Source organism: Zingiber officinale, chromosome 9A (genome assembly GCF_018446385.1).
Source record: "Zingiber officinale cultivar Zhangliang chromosome 9A, Zo_v1.1, whole genome shotgun sequence".
NCBI lineage: Eukaryota > Viridiplantae > Streptophyta > Magnoliopsida > Zingiberales > Zingiberaceae > Zingiber > Zingiber officinale.
The window spans coordinates 125,922,521-125,929,805 of record NC_056002.1 but is presented as its reverse complement, the minus strand read 5'-3'; positions in this window follow the sequence as shown (position 1 = coordinate 125,929,805).

Below are 7,285 nucleotides of genomic sequence, written 5' to 3'. Positions count from 1 at the left end.
AATTTGGCACCATTAACCTGTTGTCTCTTAATAGCCAATTTTGTGTTGAATATTGTTATTAGACAGACAGCTGCCACCTTGACATATTACTTTTGTCGTAAATTGTACCCAAGTTGAGAAGCATCTTTTGAAACAAAATGAGTGCGAAGAGACTCACTCTTCACAATAATTCTTGTGAAGGCTTTTAATTGATTAAATCTGGTTCTGTCTAGTCTTGTCAACTCAAAGAAGCACATTTAACGGTGGAATAGAAACTCTTCATATGAATTTTGATTAAGGATTTCTTTATCCAAGTGTTTTTTCCAAGGAGCCAAGTGAATTTCAATTCTGCCTTTTGGCTTAATAAAATGTTTCCCCTTTATTATCGATGCCTAGTGTTACTGGAAATTTATGTAATAATATTGACTTTTAAAAATGATAAATTTAATTATTCTTATTAATTATTTTTGGGTTGATCGATTTGATCGTACAAAAAATTTTCATTAATTATCATGATAAATTGGGAAACGCACGATAGCTTGTTCAGAAGTCTAGTATTTTTTGATTGTGTTCCTCATTTAGAAGAAATTTTTTTATAAATAGATTATAATTGGGGAGCGAATTATTTTTTGATTGTGTTTCTCATTTAGAAGAAAATTTTTTATAAATAGATTATAATTGGGGAGCGAATTATGAATGTTTAGATGATAACTTAAATATTTTATTACGGTACCATAGTATGGGTGACGTATGTAATAATATTGACTTTCAAAAATGAACTATTTATCAGTGCTCTTCGGTGATGAAATAAAATTGATATTCTGCATGCAAACTGGGTTAGATATCGAGATGAAATTGAATGCATCGGCACCCGAAAATGCATTGCTAAAACATTACAGGGAACATCATATTGTTTATTAAGTCAACACCAAAAAATAAAGGCACTAATTTTTGTCGATTCATTATGTTCCTTATCAAGGAACAGACAGGGGAACATCTTAATTCCCACTAGGTCCTTGCACACGTGAATCAGCGTACAGTTTCAGCGCTGCAACTGAAAGCACGGACTGTTTAATAAGTTAAAAGAGAGATGAAATGAGAGAGAGTGAAAATACAAGTTTTAAGCCATGGGAGAAGGAGAAAGATGGTGAGAGAAAAAAATAGCTTAGATCAACCTAAACTCAAGGTTGACTTATAAATCAATCCCAAATGTCAACCTAATGGAATTGAAAACAGTTAATCTGGCAACATGAACAATCGGACTAGGTTAGCAAATAATATTTGCTAAAATTTATAAAAAAATAATAAAAAATTGTGAAAACAATTATTTAAGATATATGGTGATAAAACAATGATAAAAATATGGTTTTTCATTTTTTTTTGGAAATTTTCAACAAAGATGTTAGCTAAAACATAATTTAGTTGCTATGACGCCTCATAATAGAATTAAAAACAGTCACTAGTTCTTTTTCTATTGAGTTTGTAAATCACCTATTCAAAATTTTAAAGTATCGTTTTAGCATACTATAAACAAATATTGATATTAGCCTTAAGATACCTCGATATATGTTTTATAGTAGTTATTTGAGATTCTTTGGATTGGATTAGAATTGTACATGAAATCCAACAAAAAAAATTATAGACCAAGTCTACTTGTAGTAAGATATAATAAACCATCGGATCATCCTATAAAATAACTTAAAAGTACTTTTGAGCCAAATTTTGTAACTAAATACATAAATAATCTAAGAGGTTTTGGAGTCTACTTGTATTTTTTTCAAGGTGACCAAACGACTCAAATGGTCATATAACAATTTAACATAAATTTGCTACATGGACATTTTAACAAACTTGCTTGGCATTATTAGCCAACTAATTTTTTCACGAGTGATTGATATTGATCCTGTCCGAGCGCTGAGTCGACGGATGCTAGAGACGTGGCACGCTCCGCTGTCTCCGACTGGTCGTGTAACTATCCGGCGAACCTGCAAAGAAGCCGAGCCGGGAGGGGTTTCCTGGCGACGGCCCTCCGACGCTCAAGTCAAGCAACGAGAGAGGTAACGTAATGAGGCTACAGTAGAGACGTGTGCATACCTTCGTCGACGTCTGGGAGTCCTTATATAGGGTCCCGGGGAAACGCGGGCACGTTTCCCGATGCGTGCACGCTTCCCCAAACCTACCTTAACGAGCCTGTGTCAGAAAAGTACCTTTGCCGCCATTCCGCAATCGTTCGAGCATATCCCGGATGTGACGGTGGAAGCTTCCACCGTATGATCCTGTGTATGGCTCGGCCGCCAACTCTGTTGTTTGTGGGCGGCAGGTGTCTCGAGGATAATGTTATCTCCTGTCTCCTTTGTCCTCTTGCGTCCCCTGTCTGTTCCAGGGCCGAGCGGGTAGGCCGCTCGGCAGGTATATTACTCCTGTCGTCGATTATAGTCATCGGTCCGACCGGTAGAACTCCCGGTCGCATGCTCGGATGATATTGCCCTACCTCTGTTGCTTGGTGCCTGACTGAACAGACATTTCGCTCGGCCTTGAAACCTTTTTACCTTGAGCATCGGAAACCCGACCCCTAGTTGGGTTGTCTTTCATTCAGTCCAGGGGATTCATGGACGGTCGGCCTGCGGTGCCCGATCGGTAGGCCTGCTTCGTTCGGTCGGCCGGTTTTTGGGTTGAATCTTGACCTTTGACCTCTACATGTCGTTGACCGTCCGCCAACGAGGATCCCCCGTCCTTATCACCGGATCACATGCCTCCCCTTCAAGTCTAGTCGAATGAGGCTTTAAGTCCGACTGACTGGACTATGAATTTGGTTGAGTGACATTCACTTTGCCGATCCTGAAAGTGTGTTTCCGATCGGCTTTAGGAGGCCCCTTAAGCCGATCGGCGAGTTGATGGCTATGCCTTTGCAGATTTTGATTTCCATTCGCTGCTTGTTGCGCTACTGTTTTGGAGGCGGTCGGCGTCGTCGGGTCTCCTCGGAATTCGTGCCAATCCTCATTAAGCTGCCCACGCGCGAGTAATGACGCTCATTAAATGCCGCCCAATAGCTGATCGCCACCTGGCAAGTCCGCCGTCATCGTACGGCGAGGACATCACCTTCGATTGGACAGGCGTCAGTCAAATCTGACGGTTCGATGCTAACGTTTGTTTCGATGACCTGGATCGGACGATTGTGGTGGACGGAGCCCGGGGTTTATGAAGCGCCGGCGCTGACCCTCCTTCCATCGTTCTTGCCTTCGCGTTTTTGGTGCTTCCTCTCGCGACCATCTTCCCGACGTCCGCTTGCCTCGGTGCTTCGACGAACTTTCGACCCTCTCCTTCACGCTTTGCTTTCAGTAAGCCTTCTCCTATCTCTATTTTCTTTCGCGTTCTCCCTTCTGGTAGTCTTTGCCTTCGTTCAATGTAGTTTCAGTCTCCTCCGTCAACCCTTTCATTTTCTTTTCATCGGTTCTTCCTTTCTCGCTACTGTTCCGGCGATGGCTAGCACCTCGCAGCCTTCTGATTCTTCTCCTGGCCTGTGGTATATGACCATGGTTAGCCGGTTCGACGAAACTGACGCGGGACGCTTCCTTAACGAATTCGAACTGCCTCCTGACCATAGACTAGTTTTAGCCACCTCTTCCGATCGGCCCCACAATCCGCCGATCGGCACTGTTTCTTTCTTCCGCGACCAATTCGTGGCCGGTCTGCGCTTCCCCCTTCACTCTTTTATCCGGGAGGTTTGTAATTATTTCCGCATCCCGTTCGGCCAACTTGTCCCCAACTCTTTTAGGTTGCTGTGCGGCGTTGTAATCCTTTTCAAGCTGCACGACCTTCCCTTAGTCCCCCGAATTTTCCATTACTTTTACTATCCCAAACAGTCCGAGTGGGGTACTTTCCTCTTCCAGTCGCGGATCGGCCTCGTCTTCTTCGATAAGATGCCGACTTCGAACAAGCATTGGAAGGAAAATTATTTTTACCTTCGCTTTCCCGAACTGTCATCCTTTCGCACCAAGTGGCAGACCACCGTGCCGAGCCCGCCTAACCTCAGTAAATACAAGAGCCAGCCGGATTATCTTCACGCAGCCAATCTACTGACCGCCCAAAGGTTCAGTATCGATAAACTGCTTCACGAGGGGGTGTTGTACATATTTGGCTTGAGCCCGATCCGAACAAAGCTTCCGAGCAGCCTGGGTAAGCACTTTCCTTGTCCTTTTTCCTTTTGGTTTAACTGATTTATTCTTCTATTATGCAGCTGACATCATGTGGCGATCCAAGGTTGTCGATCGGCTGAAGTTGAAGGCTACCGAGATTGAGGCGGTGGCAGCCAAGGAGATGGTCGATCGAGGCATTGCGCAGGTCGGCTTGCATGAGGGCGAAAGCGGAGGAACTCCAACGGAGGCCCGAGAGTCTGCCGCTCAGGTCGCCGCAACTGGAGCGGCAGGGGATGATATCTCTTCGGTCGGTCAGCAGCCTACGTCGGAGGATGCGGAGCGGTCGGCCGGCGATTCCCCACTGATAGTACGCAAGCGACGCCGGACGACCATTGCGCACGTTGAGCCGGTGATTGGGCCGGTCGACGCCCCCTTAGAGACAATCCACCCGCTACCCGCCGCGCATGAGGCCATTTCGTCTGATCGAACTCCTTCCCAAATCGACCATCCAGCAGCTTCGACTGGAGGGCCACCCGTTAGTTCTGTGCCCCGGGTCCGCCTTCGGGTCAAGCGCTCAGACATTATTTCTGCACCGCTCGACGAGTCATCCAGCTGAGCCGTTTCTTCCCAATCAGATCCAAACGATCGCCGGATGATCCAGTTCGTCCTCCGTCTTCCCACCGAGGAATTTCTTTTGGCGACGGACCAGCCTACTGCTCCCGAGCATCAAGTTACCATCCGAGGGCCGCTCGCCAAGACGTGGGAGGATGCGAGGGCTCAAGTTGCTCTGATGACTCTGTTAGGATGTATACTAAAAGCCTAGCTTTTGGTATAAACATTTATCTAGAAATAAGAATCACATTGGTCAAATGACTACATTTATGATAAATGTAGTTGTTCAATTAATTTATATTATAGATAATATGGTGTGTGGTGTCACACACAGAGGATCATGTTATCAGTACCTTATAAATTATAAACAGTAGCTCACGACCATGATGGAAAGGAACAAACCATTGGAAGGTCGTAGTGTAATTAGGTGTTAGTTTATCTTAACTATATAATTACACTAGTACACTAAGAGTGTATTGAGTAGGACCATTAGAGGTTGTTTCTTTTATACTGACTTTATAAAGGAACAAAGACCTCAGTTATTATGGAAGTGTGTGCTCTTAATCCTAATATAATAACAAGCACATATATTTGATATTTATTTCTTTAATTTATCAATGGGTGAGATTTAGTTCGATGAATCAATAAGCCCGATAAGTTGGGAAATGATATCACTTATAGTGTGTGTTGTTGATTATAGAAGGAAACTGTGTCCTAGTGATCTAGGTTGAGAATGTCCCCAAGAGGAGCTCATAAGGATTGTCATGTTAAACCCTGCAGGTGGACTTAGTCCGACATGACGATAAAGTTGAGTGGTACTACTCTTGGAGCTAGATATTAATTAAGTGAGTTGTCAGTAACTTACTTAATTAGTGGACATTTGTTATCTTAAACACAGGGAGACTAACACACTCATAATAAGAAGGAGCCCAAAATGTAATTTGGGATTGGTGCGGTAGTTCAATAATAGTTCTTTAGTGGAATGAATTATTATTGATGAAATTAAGTTGTGTGTTCGGGGCGAACACGGGATGCTTAATTTCATCGGGAGACCAAAACCAATTACTCCTCTCGGTCCCTATCGTAGCCTCTTAATTATAGAGTATTATACCCACCTATACCCACCTATACCCACCTTCTTACCCATCCCATAAGGGGTCGGCCAAGTTAGCTTGGAGACCAAGCTAGGGCCGACCAAAGTTTGGTTCATGGGTGCTTCAAGGTGGCCGGCCCTAGCTTGGGTTCAAGCTTGGTGTGGTCGGTCCAAATTAAAATAAAAAGGATTTTTATTTTTTAAAATTTTTCTTATGTGGATAACATGTTTTAAAAGAGAGTTTAAAAATTTAAATCTTTCATTTTATAAGATTCTACAAAAAGATTAAGAGAAGAGCTAAATCTCTTTCCTTATTTGTAGATTAAAAGGTTTATTTTAATTTTGGTAAAAACTTTCCTTTTTAACCATGTTCATGATTTAAAAGAAAGTTTAAAAATTAAATTTTCTCTTTTATAAGTTTCTACAAGAGATTAAGAAAAGATTTGATATCTTTCCTTATTTGTAGATTAAAAGAGATTTTAATTTTTAGAGATAACTTTTTTTTATCCACATGTTTAAAAGAAAGATTTTAATTTATTAAATTTCCTTTTTATAAACCAATCATGAAGGGATTAAATTATTGAAGAAATTTTTATAAATTTCCGGAAACAAATTAAGAAGTTTTAATTCTTGTTTTAATTAAAACTTTCCTTGATTTGGAGCTTGAGGTGGCCGGCCATTGTATTTGAAAAAGAAAATTATTTTTAATTAAATAATTTTTCCTTTTCAATGGAAAAAGAATTAAGGAAATTTTTATTAAATTTTCCTTATTTGCCAAGACCAAGGATTATAAAAGAGGGGGTAGAGAAGACTTCATGAATAATAATCTCTATTCTGTTTCTTTCTCTCCTCTTTGGTTTTGGTGGCCGGCCCTATTTCTCTCCTCTCCTCTTGTTGGCCGAAACTTATCTCTTGGTGGAGCTTTTGTTTGTGGCCGGATCAAGGAAGGAGAAGAAGGAGAGAAAGCAAGCCTCGTTTCTAGTATCCCTTGGAGCATGGTGGTAGTGGCCGAACCTCTTCATCCTAAAAGAAGTTTTGATGGCTGAAACTTGCAAGGAAGAAGAAGGTGCTTGGTGGTTATCATCTCGGAAGATCGTTGCCCACACAACGTCCGAGGTTAGAAGAGGAATACGGTAGAAGATCAAGAGGTCTTTCTAGAAGGTATAACTAGTAATTTTTCCTTTCCGCATCATGCTAGTTATTTATGGAAATAATACCAAATACAAGAGGCTTACGATTCTAGTATTTCGAATATGTTTTTCGATGATGTGTTCTTTTGTTTTATTTTTCCTTGTGATTTGATTGTTCTTTTCGGTTAACCTAAAGTTATTTTAGGAAATTAAATATTAGCTTTCCATAAAAGGTTTTGTCTAGTCGGTGGTGGTTGCTCCCATATCCAAGAAGGCCATGTGCCTCGCCACGTCAGTACTGGGAACCAATTATGAAAATTAATATTTAATGGAAT